The sequence below is a fragment of the Aethalodelphis obliquidens genome, unplaced genomic scaffold (genome assembly GCF_003676395.1).
Source record: "Aethalodelphis obliquidens isolate GAN/ISIS:26980383/991018 unplaced genomic scaffold, ASM367639v1 scaffold33, whole genome shotgun sequence".
Classification (NCBI taxonomy): Eukaryota; Metazoa; Chordata; class Mammalia; order Artiodactyla; family Delphinidae; genus Aethalodelphis; species Aethalodelphis obliquidens.
Window position 1 is genome coordinate 4529006 of NW_020837977.1, and position 17121 is coordinate 4546126.

Here is a 17121-nt window from a genome sequence, read left to right on the forward strand (position 1 = left end):
AGTTCTCTACATAGATTATCATAATCATATGTGAATAATGTCAGTGTTATTCTTTCTTTCCAAATCCTATGCCTTTATTTTTCTGATTTTTCTAAGCTGGCTAGAACCACCAATACAATAGTGAAGAGAAATGAAAAGTCGGCATCTTTGACTTGTTTCTGATTTTAAAGGAAATGCTTTTAATATCTTCTCATAAAGAATGATGTTTGATGTATGTTTTGGGTAGATATCCTTTATCAAGGTAAAGAAGTTCCCTTTAACTTTAATTTGCTGAGAGTTTTGTTTTTTGTTTTGTTTTTTTTAAATATAAATGAAAGTTTAATTTTATCAAACATTTTTCTGAATGTGATTTTCTGTTTAATTTTTTAAAATAAATTTCTCATATTTTTAAAAATATTTATTTGGCTGTGCAGGGTCTTAGTTGCAGCATGCGGGATCTTTTTAGTTGTGGCATGCGAACTCTTAGCTGCAGCATGTGGGCTCTAGTTCACTGACCAGGGATCGAATCCAGTCCCCCTGCATTGGGAGCGCGGAGTCTTAGCCACTGGACCACCAGGAAAGTCCCCTGTTTAATTTTCTAATGTGGACAATAACATTTGTAGATTTTGTAATGTTAAGCCACTCTTACATTCCTTGGATACCCCCATTGAAGGCATGATGTATTATCTTTTTTTGTGTACTGCCATATTTAATATGCTAATATTTTATTGGGTTTTAAAACCTATGTTGATGAGTGAGCTTACCACTAATTTTCCTTTCTGTCCTCTCCTTGTCTGGATTCAGTGTCAAGACTGTAATGTCCTCATGGAATGAACTGGGGAGTATTCTGCTTTTTCTATTCTCTGAAGGATAGGACCTAAAATTGGAATGATCTCTCCCTTGAAAGTCTGATAGAGTTCATTCGTAAAATCATTTGGATCACTTGTTTTCTTTGGAGGAATCTTTTAATATTAATTCAGTTATTTTAATTTTAGGACTCTTAAGGCATTCTAATTCTCCTTCCATCAATTTTGGTAAGTTATATCTTCTAGAATGTTTTGCATTTTGTCTAAGTTTTCAAATTTATTGGCATAAAGTTTAGTCTTTGCTCTACCTATACTTCTCCTCATATTATTTATTTGGGCCTTCGGTCTTTTTTTAAATTAATCTACCTGGAAGTTTTCCTTTATTATTAGTCTTTTCAGTGAAGAACTCTTGTCTTTTTAAAAATCTTTCTAATTGTAAGTTTGTTTTCTACTTCATTGATTTCTCCTCTTTCCTGTATTGTCTTCCATGTTCTTTGGGTTATTCTTTTCCTAACATATATCTTATATCTAGCTTACTAATTTTCAGTCTTCTTTTCTAACACAGGAATTTTAGGGTATAAACCCCTCTATGTTCAACTTTTGTTGCATCACACAAGTTTTGTAATATTTTCTTTATCATTTAGTTACAAGTATTTTTAACGTTTATTACAATTTCTTTTTTTGATGGATGAATAATTTAGAATGTGTGTATACATTTCTAAATATTTGAGAATTTTAAGACTTATTATTAACAACTTCCAACTTAATTGTATTGGTCTGTATGATACCAATTCTTTAAAGTTTTTTGAGGTTTGCTTAATGCTTAGAATCTAGTTATTTTGTAGCCAGAGAGTCTAAGTGTCAAGTCCATCTTACTGCTAAGAACTGGAATCCTGATCGATTCTTCCCTTCTACTCTCTGTCTGAAATTCCCACTCTCATTACACACCCAAATAAAACAAAACAAACAAAAATACCAACCACACTGGAGAATTGAGGTCAATTTTTATTTTTGGCACGTGAAACTGAAGTTAAACAATAGTATTTTAAAGCAATATGGATCAGTGTATTATTTTCAAAGCCTTGTATGCTTCTAAATAAAAGTATTTATACATATTACATATTTAGGGCAATATTTGTGATTACATGGGAACTCTGAATTGATGCATCTGGGTTTAAATCCTGCCTCTAACAATGTCTAAACTCTTTTTTAAATCTGTAATCCAAGATAGTACTAGTTACCTACTTCATAGTATTGTTGTGTGGATGATATAGATGAAAAATACTTGAAATAGAGAGATCATTCAATAATTGTTATCTGTTATTATTGTTATTACTATCCTTCAAAATAGAAGCTTGATTAATGCTGTTTCAGTTAGTGAGTGACTTATTTTACTTTATAATTTTACTCTTTCACCTCAACGTTTATGAGAAATCGTTTTGTTTGGAGACAGTAACTTGATAAGCATGTAAGGTATGAAATGAGTTATTTATGGAGATCATGCCTTTTATTTTGGAATAAATTCCACAGCCATCCCATGTTTTAAGAAGCACACGACAGACTCAGTTTTATATCATTAAATATAAACATTAAGCATTTTTTAGTTAAATATTTTTTGATATGACTTGCCATCCCAGTCACTTTAGAAAGTTAAGTAGCTTTCATTTCTACTTCAAAGAATGTGTTATATGAAGAGCTAGTGGTGTTCTTTTGTTTTTGCCTTTTTTGTTTGGCTGTGCTTAATTTTTTTTTAACATCTTTATTGGGGTATGATTGCTTTGCAATGGTGTGTTAGTTTCTGCTTTATAACAAAGTGAATCAGTTATACATATACATATGTTCTCATATCTCTTCCCTCTTGCGTCTCCCTCCCTCCCATCCGAGCTAGTGGTGTTTAATGGTGATTTGAGGAACAGATATTTGGTGTATACTCTTTTAGAGAATATCATTCATGTGTGCTTAATTTAATTGTAATAACAGTTTTGGGGTTTTTTCTTTACAGGTTCTGGCTTCAGCGATCCTCTCACTGGAGCACCATCTCAGTACTTACAGAGACTTTCTAAAATGGCCATTTTGGAGTATGATACCATTCGTCAAGAAACAACCAGAAAATTTAAAAAGAGCAAGAAACAAGAGCCTTGAGACTGCTGATTATCCTTTCGTGGGATGCTTTCTTCACTGACTTCTAAGGTTTGTCTTTTTCCTTTCTTTTCCTTTTTTCGATATATGCTATGATGTGCAGTGATTTACATACAATGGAAATGTAAATAGGAAACAAATATTTTCTGTTATATACGGCATATGTTGTATTTTGTTAATCTTACAGATGTTTAAGTTATTATTTATACAGTTTATATATGGGGACATAAGCCTAAGAAGAATTATATTCTATGAATTTTATGCACATTGGTTATATCTTTCGATTCAGTTTGATAAATGTTTTTTGAGTATCTGCACAATGACGTTTGCTAGGAGCTGCAGAAGATTCGAGAATGAGTCCTCACTGTTAGGGTTAGAGGCTCCCCATGAGAACCCCTTCTTTTCCCTGCTCGAGCTTGAAAGCAGTTGTGAGATAAGTATTCAAGCAGATGAAAATGAAAATATTAGTTTTGTTTGCTGATAAAACCTGGAAGGGAAATCCTGGTTTAGATGTGTGGCGACAGTGGGTTTCCTAACACTGAACTTCAGAATTGGGCAAATGTACACACTCAGGTATTGCTCACCTCAGGCTCACCTGCTGAATTGGGCCTTTGCTACCAAGCAGAACAAGGCATCTCTGCTGCGTAGACAGGCGGATCCCTGAGGGGAAAGTGGGTGGGAAGAGGGACTCGCTCAGTCTCTAGGGGAGGAGGAAGAAGGTCCAGGTCAAGAGGAAAAACCCCTCCTCAAGAAAGCCTGAGGTGTTTGTCAATGCAAGTCCCTGAAAAACAGGGAGAAATCAAGGATACCAATGGCCGATCCAGCAGAGAATGAGAAATGGGCCATAAGAGAACAACACAGTGTTAACAGAGGAACGAAAATGAGGCAGTAATGTCCAACAGGGAGGTAGAGAAAGCTTCATGGAGGATGCAGTGTTAGAAATGGGCCTTAAAGACATGAAAGATGGAGGGAGAAGGCATTTCTAGAAAGATGGAATAACATAGCAAGGACATACTATGCATTTGGGAACGATATACTTGGCTGGAGCTCTAGGTGGTATAGGGCAAACTTCATCAATTCACGTGCCTACAGACACCAAGCCAGTAGCGCATTGAATGATACCAATCAGATGAAGGCTGTGGTGACCTGGGTCATGTTTCTTCATTCATAAACAGGCACTCACTGCCTAGTTTCAGCCCTCTTGTCGTGTGGGAATGTGGACCCAAAGTTGCCAGATATTCTAACCTTTCATGAGAAGCCAGAATCTGGATTTTTGTGAAATCTTCCAATGTGTAAATATTAGCAACTAATTCAAAATAAGCAACTTATAATTAAAAATTTATAAAGCCATTGTGCAAGCCAAAGAAAATTACATGGGCAAGCCAGATCTGGCTTTGTGGGGCTATTTATTTAAATTTGTTTGTTTATTTATTTATTTATTTGGGGCTGTGCTGGGTCTTCACTGCACGTGGGCTTTCTCTAGTTGCAGCAAGCGGGGCCTACTCTTCGTTGCAATGCACGGGCTTTTCATTGTGGTGGCTTCTCTTGTTGCAGAGCGTGGGCTCTAGGCGCGCGGGCTTCAGTAGTTGCGGCACATGGGCTCAGTAGTTGTGGCACATGGGCTTAGTTGCTCCGCGGCATGTGAAAACTTCCCGGACCAGGGCTTGGACCCATGTCCCCTGCATTGACAGGCAGATTCTTAACCACTGTGCCACCAGGGAAGTCCCTGTGGGGTCATTTATTTATGCATCCTCGGGATCAAAGGACTAGAGGGCGATAGGGCTCATAACTTGATCACATCTGGTAGAGAAGCTTCAGATGCCAAGCATGAGTCTATATTTCCTCTGTTTCACAATGGAAGATTTTGACAGTGAAAGTAAATTATTGCTTTTCTGATTTAGGAAGATTCATCCAGGTTTCATTTGTAGGCTAGATTGTAGTGGGAGGAGACTGGAGATAGGGAAACCAGTCAGGAGGTTTTTATAAAAATTGAGGTAGGAATCTCTCAGTAGAAAGGTAGAAATAGGAATGGGAAGGACAGATTAAGATAATCAGGACATCAAGGCAAAGGACTTAAGATCCTTTGATATAGGCTATCAGGAGAGGAAGGATCAAAACCAGCTTATTTCTGGTCTTAGACATAAGATTCTCAGGAGATGCTAGTTTGGGGGAAAATGAGGATGAGTGCAACTTTGGGTATATTCAGTTTAATGTGCCATCAGGACGTCCACAGAGAGATGCCAAGCAGGTAGTTGAAAGCAGATGTGTAGTTCCAGAAAAAGATACTGACTGGAGTTAAAACTTTGAGAAACATTTGCATAGCCAAGCCTGTGTTTTCCCCAATAAAAGAGGAGAGAGAGAAAAGAACCCAAACTTATAAGGGATGAGAGGAAGTAGGTAGAAGACAAATGAAGAAGAAGAAGAAGGAAGAGAAGAAGAAGAGGAAGGAGAAGAAGAAAAATAAACTGTCACAGATGTAGGAGGATGAACATATTCTATGTCCTTGCATGCTCTATATTAATGTATAAAATACACTATTAATGTGTGTTTATATGCATTACATGATGCATTAGTTTCTAGGGAAATAACCAAGTAAACTTAAGTGGGTGTGTTTTTGCCTACATCTGAATTTTGATTGAGAGTGATTTAGATATTACCTGTACCTTTTGTATGTTCTGACCACCTCCTCCAAGTGTGGCCAATGATTTAAGAAATGAGAAGTGGGAGAAAAGGTTTTCTCAAACAAAAATTTGATAAACTTTAAAAAAAATTTATTTTATTAAAGTATAGTTGATTTACAGTGTTGTGTTAATTTCTACTGTACAGCAAAGTGATTTAGTTATGCATATATATACATTCTAAGAACACGGTACAATTTATGTCAGAGAATATTTTGTGAATAGGCACTTCTAAACACCTTTGATTATCAGATGGATTTCATTTATTGAGCTCCTACATGTACTCTAAACATTTAATACTTTTGTAAACCTTATGAAAACCCTAAAAAGTAGGTAGGTGATATTATTCCTATTTTATAAAATAAGTAGATCGAGGATTGTTTTATACTTGGTCTCCAGCTAAAAATAGGAGAACTAGAATTCTAACCTACTAGGATTTAAAGCCCATATACATAAAATCAGTAGAATAATAATTGTTTTTAAACTTAGTTGATACAGCATGGTTTAATTACTTAAAATTTAGAGCAAGATAGTAAATACTTGCACAGAAAATAATATCTCCTAGTATTGAGTTGAGTTCCTGACTTATGACACTAACACATCTTGGAGCATTTATACCAGTAGAGTAGAAAGACCCCTCCCCCATCTCCCCTATGAAAGAGTTCAACTGAAGCCAACTCAAGAAAGGAGTGGAATGTTTATTTCTTTTTAATAAGTGAGATATGCTAACGATAATTAATCATCTTGGGATTGAATTTAACATGTTTTTCATTAAATCTTAAAAAAAAAAAACAACAACACAGGCTCTACTTCCTTACATTGCATTTACTCTTTTTGTTCCTCATGAACTTTTTAGAAAAACCAACATGTATTTGGTACTCAGAAGGCTCAAATCGTCCCCAGTTGAGCACACCCAAGATTTAGACATAAAGATAAGATGCCAACTTCTGATATTGTAGCTACCGTGGATGTTAATTTTATGCTTGGGATGAAGACAATGTTGCCAGCATGACCCTTTTGCATTTGTGATTTGGAAATTCCTCCAGTGTAAGCAATATCAGTCACAATTTGGGAAAACTAGACCTTACGATAAATATTTAGGGTGGAAGAATGGAGTCCTGATTTTAGGATGAGAAAACAGTTCTTTACAAAGAATGATTACTTCAGTGAAGGACAAACCATTAGTCAACGATAGTTCCGAAGACATTTCCTGAGAAGACATTGTTCATCAAGCAACATTTTAATATGTAATTTAGACTCCTGAGTACATATGGTCACCATGAAGCAGATGCCATGTCTTGATTAAGGAATGGGTATGTTAATTAATATCTTGTGATTCTGATTCACAGTCTCTGTGAGTTTGGTTGATGTGAATTGGTACGCAGATCCTGATCATCCTGGGCAAATTAATGAAATGAGGGTTTTTTTTTTTACTAGAAAAATAACTTCAGTATTTTTGGAAAAATAGTATACATTTTTAGGAATGTCAGCAATGTAGAAAAGTACAAATAAAAAGTTTACAAAACACTTCAAATCTCACCCACTCATAAATAACATCAGGTAAACATCTTTCTCTGCATATATGCAGATAGATACAGAAATACCTTTATTAAAACAGATCATTCTGTGCCTCCTATGTTTAAATAAAGTTAATTTTACTCTTGTAAAAGAAATAAGTGAAACTGAAGTCATTGCTAAAATCCAAATGTTATTAATTTTAAAATATTTTATAATATAGGTCTAGATCTTCTTTCCTAAAAGAGATTTTTTTTTTTCCCTAAAATACTCCTCTTCAAGAAACTTCTGGTTCTGGTCGAAAACATTTGTCAACTTAGAAAAACCTACCTAGTCTTCTAAAGATGAGTTTAAAAAGTTTCCAGATACCGCCTTTGTTGCAAGGGAAACTTAAGCATAAGTACTACACAGAGACCTTGGGACTTGAACTGCATTCTCCACTAGGATTGGTCTCTGTTTCACTTAGTCACTCACACTTATAAAGGGTCTTCTATGGGACAATAAGTCACCGCACCCAAAGATAATTAACTCCTTTGCAGAACCAGCAAATCTTTATAACATTAATAAAGTGAACAAAATGTTGAGAGAGACAGAGAGAGAAATTCTTCTGTAAGGTTTTTCAAAGTTAAGCGTGCATCCAGATCTGGAGAGCTTGTTAAAATACAGATTCTTATAGGTCTGGGGTGGGTCTGAGAATTTGCATTTCTAACAAGCTCCCAGGTGATGCTGATACTCTGATCCACGGATCACACTTTGAGTAGCCTGCCTGAGAATCACCTGCACTTAGAGTTACCTGGTGCATTTTTGAGACACACCATAGTCCAGGCTCTACTCCCAGAGAATCTGATCTAGCTGGTTTGGGGTGGCCACTGAACATGGGTAAGTTTTAAAATCTCCCCAGGGATCCTAATGTGCAACTAGGTCTGAGGATTACCGTCGAAATGTTAAGAGATTATGAAAAATATCAAGAAATTGAAATAACCTTTTTCCTTCTATTCACAGCTTTATGGCCACTATTACATTGTCTTCCGGCATTAGTTGTTGCTGTGGAGAAATCTGATTCTTCACCATTTTTTAATCCCTTGTAGATTATTTGCCATTTCTGCCTGGATGTCTAAAGATTTTCTTGATTCTTGAAACTGAATCAGAGTATGACTCACTGTGTGTTGTCCTAGATCAAAATTTCCTGGAACATAGTATGTTCTTTCAAAGCTGCATATTCCATTTTTTCTACATTTTTGGGAAATTTTTTCTTTCATTGTATCTTTGAATACTTACTCCTTCTGTCCCATATTTTTGAATTCTCTACTTCAGGAACACCAAACATGCCTAAGATCATCTTTATCTGTTTTCAGTATCTGGCGAGTTGGAAAATAAGATTTGTCTATATTTTTCTATTTTCTTTCTGATTAATCTGTGGAATTTTTTTTTCTCCCCTAGCTGTGTTGGCTGTTGATGATTTTAGTGTTTCTTCTAGGTCAGCTATTCTCCACTGTGCCCAGCAAGGTGAAGGTATTATTTTCCCATTTTATAGACAAAGAAATTGTGATTTAATAACTTACCCAAGTTTCCACAGCTCACAGGTTCCAGAGCCCAGGTTTGAACCTGGGTTTACCTGAATCCCAGGTCCCTGCTTTCTCCATCACAGTACAACCCTCTTTGAAAATGTTATCTTGAATGTCCTTCCAATTCAAAAAGTGCTTGTGGGCAGGTCCCTGCCTGCCCTACTCAGACTCACCCATCGACAACAATTAATGGATGGGCCATTTGTGCTGGGTGCTAGATGAGGGCTGTGGGGACAATGTCGCCTGTCGCTAATTCCTCCTTCCTCACGCCATGTAGGGCATGAAGCTTCAGAGTGACGGTCTAGCTTTCCCACCTCAGAAAACAAATAGAAATATTATAGAACCCTAAGGAATAGTTTAAAATTTAAATAATCACTGGCATCTATATAGTGATTTATGGATTACAAAGCCCTTACACACACAATTTCATTAGCACCTTGGAAGATGACGTCACACAGGGATGTTACGTGTGGATGACTTCTTGGGTGAGGATAGCAGAGGGTTCCCTTGGTGCCACACGGTTACTGACAGGCAGTTCCACTGTGTCTTGCCATCAGAAACACTTTCTAAATCTTCTTTAGGTCCATTGTAGACTCATATAATCAGCCATATAATTTCAAGTGCTTGACATTTATTTGTTTTTTCCATCTGGATTTTTCTCCTTTGAAAATCAGGGTGGACTGCCAAGTGAAATTATGAACTGGCTCCTGTTGGAATGGGTTTGAGGTGTTGAATAAATGACTGATGTCAGCAGACACCCCGAGTCAGAAGAAAGGTGGACTAAGACCTGCTTTAGAATAAATATTTGTGATTCCTCGAGCAGTTCTTCCCTCTTAATGTATGGCTTTTTCAGAATGCTTACGGTCCGTGTCCTGACTGATGCCTGTGTTTAAAGAAGTATAGAAATTGCCACCAGTGCCTGGTGATTCCATCAAACTATTCAGCTAAACACAGAAAATGTACGAGTTCACAGTTACAGGCATAATTTACCTTCCTCAGAATACAGGTTGATACCCACATAAAATGGACATGTGAGGAGAAGAATGCTTTTGATTCATGGCGTGTTTTTCTTGTGTTAAATTTTTAATCTGAAACTAAAGAGATATCAGTCTGTAATTTTTCTACAGCTCCACAAACCTGAGTATAAGCTGAGATAATGTGCTCATGAAGAGAAACCAAAATCCTATCTTCCAAAAAAACTGAATCTGGTCAAATAAGGCCGCCAGGGACCTTATCCTAAAATTGATAACTCTGAGGGATATGACAGACTTAAAGTCCATGCTTATGGAGCGGTGTTTTGGCAACAACAAAAAGATGGAAGAAAAGACATCTCTGGCACATGTCAGGTCAATTTCATTTAATGCAAATGTATTTTAGCAGATTAAATACGTTCACAAATTGATTTATACTTTAGAAGATTTGGCACATACACTTGAAACAATTATGGACGGCTGTCCATCCCCCCACTACAGGTCTTGTTTGGACAGTCTTTCTGTGTGTGTGGTAAAATACACATAACATAAAGTTTACTATCTTAGCCATTTTTTTTAGCACACATCCTGTCTCAATTTTATTAAGTTTAATATACGTTAAATTTTCAATCCCATTCATTAAAACCATGCAGATTCAATGTATGCATTTCTACAACTAAAATTCCCTTTCTAGTGGATGGCAGAAAGAGGAAACACCAACATATTGATGATTCAGTATTTTCGGAAGTTTTTTTTTCTTTTTCAATATCTTTTTTTTATTAGAGTATAGTTGATTTACAATGTTGCATTAGTTTCTGCTGTACAGCAAAGTGTATCAGTTATACATATACATATTTTAAGTGTTCAATTCAGTGGCATTAATACCCTGCCATCGACAATCTTGCATTCTCTTGGTTTTTTGTTTAGGACTGACTTCCTTTCTTCTCTCCTACTTCACTTCTGTCTTCTTGGCTTGACTCTGGCCATCCTAACCCATAGGCAAAAAATTCTGACGCTTTGTACAAAAGCAAAAATAGAATGGTCCACATAGCACCCCTGGCAGGATATCTGATCAAAACCTGACTTCAACAATGATGGAAATTGGTCTTGGAGAAAGAGTTGCAGGCTCTCAGGGAAATGCAGGCACTCTGATATGTGTACGTAGACTGAATAGGGCTGAAAGCAGAGTCCTGGTCATGCACTGTGGTGGGAACTCAACACACAGTGGCAAGATGTAGCCTCCGCTTTGGGAATGGAGCCTTCCAAGAGAGGAAGACAGGACACTCATGTTACAATGTAGTTCGATCCCCTGAATTCCTGTGAAACCTGTTCAAGGAATCTTTTTTTATAATTTGGTAAAATTAGAAGTCTACTCCTATACAACTTTAGCATAAGTTGTAGATGGCCTTGGGTGAGCATTTCCATCTAAGCATAGGGTTTCCGCTTATTAGAGATTATTTAGATCAACTCAACAACCGCCAAGCTGACCACGTGCAAAGCACAGCAGAGGACATTTAAAGGGAAGTAGGATACAGCTCTTGCCTTCAAGGATTTTACATGCTAACGCAGATGGGTGAGCGTGGATAGCTGTGTGATGGGATGGCATAAATGTTGTAAACTTAGGTAAATACACAGCACTGACTTTCTTTGAGACTTCACTTCTGGTATGGAAGGTATATGAAACCAATAAGTGAAATACAGTTATGAGGAAATCTTCAAGAAAAATGACTAATTAATCAATTTACTTCAATATGAATTGATTTTGCATGTATCAGGCCCTACGTTAGTGACTGGAAATCCAAAGAAAAATGAGCACAGTCCCTGTCCTTGAGAGTCTGACACACAGGAAGGGGAAGCTGACAGCCACTGACAACGCAGTGTAAGGAGAAGCATCTGGTCCCCCTGGGTCTCTGCATCCCTTTCTTGGGTGGATCTTCTCAGGATCATTTGGGCCCTGGAGCATCCTGATCACTGAAGTTGTTGAAGGAGTAATGGGCCTAATCCTGCAGTGCTTGGGTAGACAGGGGACAGAGGGGAAGGGAGCGGAAGGGGGAAAAGGGCAGTGCAAGGAAGGGCAGAGGAAGGAAGATCGTCTGCCACGAGTCCAGATGTATCGCCACCTGCTGTCTAAGTGATGGCTCTGCTACGGCTGAAACTGATAGCTGCCTCTTTAAGATGGAATAGTTAAAGCTTCATTTGCTGAGAACATTTGTCAACCCTGCAGGTGAACTCATCTACCCCTTTCTACTTCTTGGCAAGCCAAACCGTAGGGTGTGGCTATGGCCTGAAATAACTTCTAGTCCCTCCTGAGATCCAGCCCAGGGTCAGGGAGAGGGCCTCGGGGGCCAGACTGAAGCCCCACATGGCCGACTGGTTCCTGGGTGCCACATGTGTTGCTCTCAGAACAGTTGGGGAATGTGCAGTATCCTGGACCTTAGACCTCCCAGCAACATGGTGAGTATCTTTGCCCAGCTGGATGGAGTTCTGAGAGTCACGTTAGAATACGGGTTGACCACGTGGTGTCTGATGTCAGGCTGCCTGGGGTCAAATCCCCACTCTGAAACTTGCTAGCTGTTTAACTGTGGTCAGGTATCTTTGCCTCCCCAAGTGTCACCTGGAAAAGGGAGAAGTTAAAAAAAAAACAAAATCCAGAATAATAACAATACCTACTTCTTGGGGCTATTGGGAGAGTTAAATAATGTATATAAATCTCCGAACCCCATGTCAGCCACTTGGTGTTTAATTATGTTATTTTAATCCTTGGGGATGGTTCCCACCTTGGAGTGTCAGGGGTGGTGTGGAAACAGACGCCCTGCGTGAATAGCGCTGTAACCCGAGAAGGGCTGATCAGACACTCTCCCCAATTTGGAAGGGGTTGAGTGGGATACAATTACCAATTCCTGATTTTCTTTTCAATCTTGGCAGAAAGGGTATAATTTTTTTTTTTGCGGTACGCGGGCCTCTCACTGTTGTGGCCTCTCCCATTGCGGAGCACAGGCTCCGGACGCGCAGGCTCAGCGGCCATGGCTCACGGGCCCAGCCGCTCCGCGGCACGTGGGATCCTCCCGGACCGGGGCACGAACCCGCCTGCATCGGCAGGTGGACCCTCAACCACTGCGCCACCAGGGAAGCCCAGAAAGGGTATAATTTTAATAAGATGAAAGGAGGCTTGCAGGTTCCTGACAACGAAGAAAATCACAGGCTACCGCCGTGTATTCACACCTTCTCTGGATCATTGTAAGGAAGCGGATTAAGGAATCCACAGGGAAGGGAGACTCTGGTGCTCCCCACTGAGACGTGGCTTGCCCTCAGGGGCACAGGCAGGGGAGAGGAGCCCAACTCGAGTCCTCTTCTGATAACTGCTGATGGTAAGATGGGGGTGGTGGTACAGGTGTGCTGGGGGAGACTTTTCTGAGCATTCCTGAGCTCTCCCGCCAGGCCTGTGGCTCTGATTTCTTAAATGACCTGTTCACAATTGTGAACTCAGGGGAAAGTGAGTATGTCCCTAGCTCCGTGTTTGAAAGATAATAAGTAAATGCTCATATCAGAGTTTAAATGTTGATACGTATTCTCTTAAATGAACTTTTACATTGGCCCCTTCTTCTCGCCTTCACTTGCCAAGTAAAGAACAGCAATATCCAACCCTTGTTACTATTTTGGTTCAAGAAAACAGCAGAGAATCTAGGATTCCTTCCCACACACCCCTTCTGGCAGCCCTCTAGTGGCTTTCTCCTCACAGTGTTTTCGTTTGTTTTTTCCCTTTATTCACAGCCCTATTGCCCAGTGCTTAACCCTGATACAAGAAAGACACATATGACCAGTGCACTTGAAATTGCCAGTCACTGAGTGACTTACTATATTCTGCCTCTGTCTTGAGAACAACAACTTTTGCTGTCTCCTCCCTCACCCCCACTCCCCTAGTTGCCAAGGAAGTATTGCTAGAAGTCTGAGAACAGCAAACCATAAGAGTTGTTAGATTGCTAAGAAGAAGTGTGACATCTCCTTGGAGACCTGAGGATGGGTCCAAAGCAGGTGACTTTTAGAAGATGCGCAGATCAGTAACTACTGCTGTCGTCTGCCCTGTCGATGTCAGATGCTAAGTATTTAACCAACATTGTTTCATTTATTCCTCACAGTGGCCCAGTGAGCCAGGTATGATTGTTATTATTATTATCCCCATTTTTCAATGAGGCTCAGAGAGATTAGGTAACTTTCTTGAGGTCTCATAGCTGGTTAATGCTAGAACTAGTATTTGAACCCATGTGTGTCTTACACCAAAGCCCATGCTCTTAACCACTCCAGGATGCAGGACCCTTTGTGGGGTTACACTCTACTCAAGCAGCTTATAGTCTAGAATGATCTGGGATGCACGTCATTGTGTCTTAACACATCATCACTATTTGTTTACCAAACAGAACATACGTAGCATCTGATTTTGTCCCATGAGGGAAGAGTCGCACTGGTAGACTCAGGTCCCAACGTGACTGAGGCTCACTTTCCCCAAAGGCAGTCGCGTGAAGACATGAACATTTACCCCGTAAGCACAAATGACAGACCCAGCAAGGTCCTACCAGATGAGGAAACAGCCTGGGGACAGGGGTGGACTGGCCATGCACTTTTACTGCAGAGGGCCTGTGTTCTATCCCTGGTTGGGGAAATAAGATCCCGCAAGCCACGCTGTGCAGCCACAAAAAAAAAAAAAAGATTTGATTTGTGAGCTGTTGCAGACAAATCCCAATATTTTTATCGAATGAAGAGCACTGTTTTCTCCAGGGGTGGCCAAGTTGCAGGCCCATAGAGTGACGGAAGGGTGGGTTCCCCTAATTATTGCAGATTCACTTCCACAATTCAGCACTAGCTGTGTTATGGGTGGTACCAGGATAGGCACTGTGACAGGAGTTAGGAATGCAGAGATGATTTGTCCCTTTGGCCCTTCGTGGAGGGAAAGCCAGACCCACAAGCAAACAATTCTAATCCTGAAGTCCAAGTGCAGAAGTGAGAGTGTGCGTAAGGTTCTGTGTGAGCACGGAAGTTAGAAGGGCTAATTTTCTTGGAAGACTTCGAGGAGAGTCTCAACTTTTGGAGGAGGCTTTGTGCATAGAGAAGAGAAGAAGAGGTCGTGTCAAGGGAACAGTATATTCAACGGCTTGGAGGTCTGACCGTGTGGGTCATTACTGCGGGATAGTGAGTAATTTGTGACCAAGGCATGGGATGTGTATGGGGAGGTGAGGAAGTTGGGGACCCCCCCTTAAAAAGGGTTTATGACAAAGATAGGCAGCAAATCTCTTCGTGTTATAGTTTAAACACAACTTCATATCAGTAAAAGTAGGAAAAAAGGAAGCAGTATAATGTTCGTGACCACTCTTTTTAGAAAAAGGTTTATCTTTCCAAATATTCAAGAGCATAATAATTCCTTTGGGTCATGGTCAATTTCTGGACACTGAGCTCTCCATTCATGCAGAACTCTAGAAAGCAGAGGGATGTTCTTTTTACAATTACATAGAGGCAAGACTGGTGATCATTTATAAGAAGGCACTCTGGCAAATGGAGGTGGGACTCTTGAATATTTTCTTGATCTTGGGAGGAAAGAAATTTAAAAACAACACTTCAAGATAAAATAGATAGGACAAAGAGTAAATCCACAGAAGTTTTTGTTTCCTTACTCTTATCATTCAAATAACTTCCATGAATTAGTATGTGCGTGCAAAGAATCCACTGGAAAATTATTTCTAGCTATTTACAAGGTTGCTCTATTTCATAATTGTAAGCTTTCAAATGGACATTAATAATGAACTCCAAATGCCAAATGAAAAACTCAATGCATGTCATAAGTCATAGGGCTTCCAGTCCATTCCAGTCTTTATATCTGCTACTCAATTAATGATGACACTTAAGCAAATTAGAAACTATGGCAAAAAAAAGGAAACTTAATTTGAGAATGCGCTTTGGGATAACGCTAGAGTGGATGAAAAAACGCTGGAGGTTCTGGAACCCCTAGGACATCTCCTGAGGGATTTGGTGCGTCAATTTCAAGTTTGGTTCTCTGAGCCTCTCCCAGAGGATGAGTTCTGTCCAGTTCTGGCTCCTGACCCACTCAGAAAGGTCCTCAAAGAAAGAACAAGTTTCTGGAATAAAAGAAAGACTGTTGGCAATTCAACCTTTCCTCTTTGGCGATCACAACGAGAGGTAGAACACATAACAGAATGGCTTAATTTAAATGACAAGAGGAGATAATGAAACATAAATACAAAAACATAATTCCAATTCCAAGGAGAGATGAAAATTAGCATCAGTTCCCCACTTGGGCCCCTTCTGTGTTAACAGAGTCTGTACTGCCCAAGGAATCACAGGCCTGGCCATTATCTTAGAAAAGGAATTTATTATGAGCGTAATGATGTGTGTTCTCAACCATTTTGTGGATTTTAGTTTTCAATGCCCCTCTTTCATGTTTCTTGAGTTTTTCTGGGACAAGATCTCTCCCTCCCACAGGACTACACATGGCCAAATTCATTTTACATTGGATGACAAATTGCATTTGAATTTGTAGGGTTGAAAGGTCAAGGCTGTTCTCTGTTAGTCAGCCAGGCTCCCTCCTGGTGTTTCAGTCATGAGACTGTGTTTGAAGGTCCTCTGAGCCGCTGCCTCCTCCAATCCTCATGAATACCTAATTCTGCCCTGACTTGTATTCCTAATTACTGACTCTACCCGCAGGAGGGGATCATGCCAGGGGATTGACAAAATAAACTGCAGCGGGCCCAGCTCCATATTATTCATCCTGGGGCAGTCAATAGTCAACCATAACCCAGAATTTTGAAAAAGGTCCATTTTCTGAGCCCGTGTCTTGCCCCAAGCTGTCAAGCAGGGAATGCTCCGTGAGAATCAGCCTCTTTGCCAGAGCTCTATACGTCCAAAACATTAATTAGCAGGGAATTCCCTGATGGTCCAGTGGTTAGGACTCTGCGCTTTCACCGTTCAATCCCTGGTCGGGGAACTAAGATGTGCAACTGTGAAATGCATGAAGGATGTCTCTAATCTGAGTAGCCCGTGGGCCCACCAGCCTTTAGCACATAACCTTTACCTAGTGGAGAAGGTTTTGTTGTGCTAAATTGACATTAATTGGATTAAAAGTGACTGACCCCAAGGTGCGTCGATCTCCTATGAGGACTCTGTCATGTCTCCACGTGTGCTATGTATAAACATCACGCTGCGTACATACAAATGCACACGAAGAGAAAACACACATCACTCAGACCGTGCTCATTTGAAATGTTGTGCCATTCACACAGATACTAGTTAGAATTTAATTTTGTACTCTCTGCAATAAAATGAGTTTTCATAGACCCTTAGTAGTATAACAGAGATTATAAGTAAAATACTCAGGAAAAATTTTTTTCCAAGTACTTATAAGTTCTAGCAGAAAGACAAACAACTGAAATGCTAATTCAAGTCATTTTTACGTGGTCATTTA

At 39.5% G+C, this 17121-nt stretch overlaps 1 protein-coding gene across 5 annotated transcripts in view; it reads left to right on the forward strand.

Annotated features, from left to right (window-relative positions):
* Positions 1 to 17121, forward strand: part of CUNH8orf89 (chromosome unknown C8orf89 homolog) — a 54102-nt gene that overhangs the window by 13098 nt on the left and 23883 nt on the right. For all 5 annotated transcript variants that reach the window (XM_027127911.1, XM_027127913.1, XM_027127912.1 and 2 more), the window contains 2 exons: positions 975 to 1013; positions 2788 to 2975. The gene's annotated coding sequence lies outside the window, so the exon portion shown is untranslated. The remainder of the gene's footprint in view (positions 1 to 974; positions 1014 to 2787; positions 2976 to 17121) is intronic.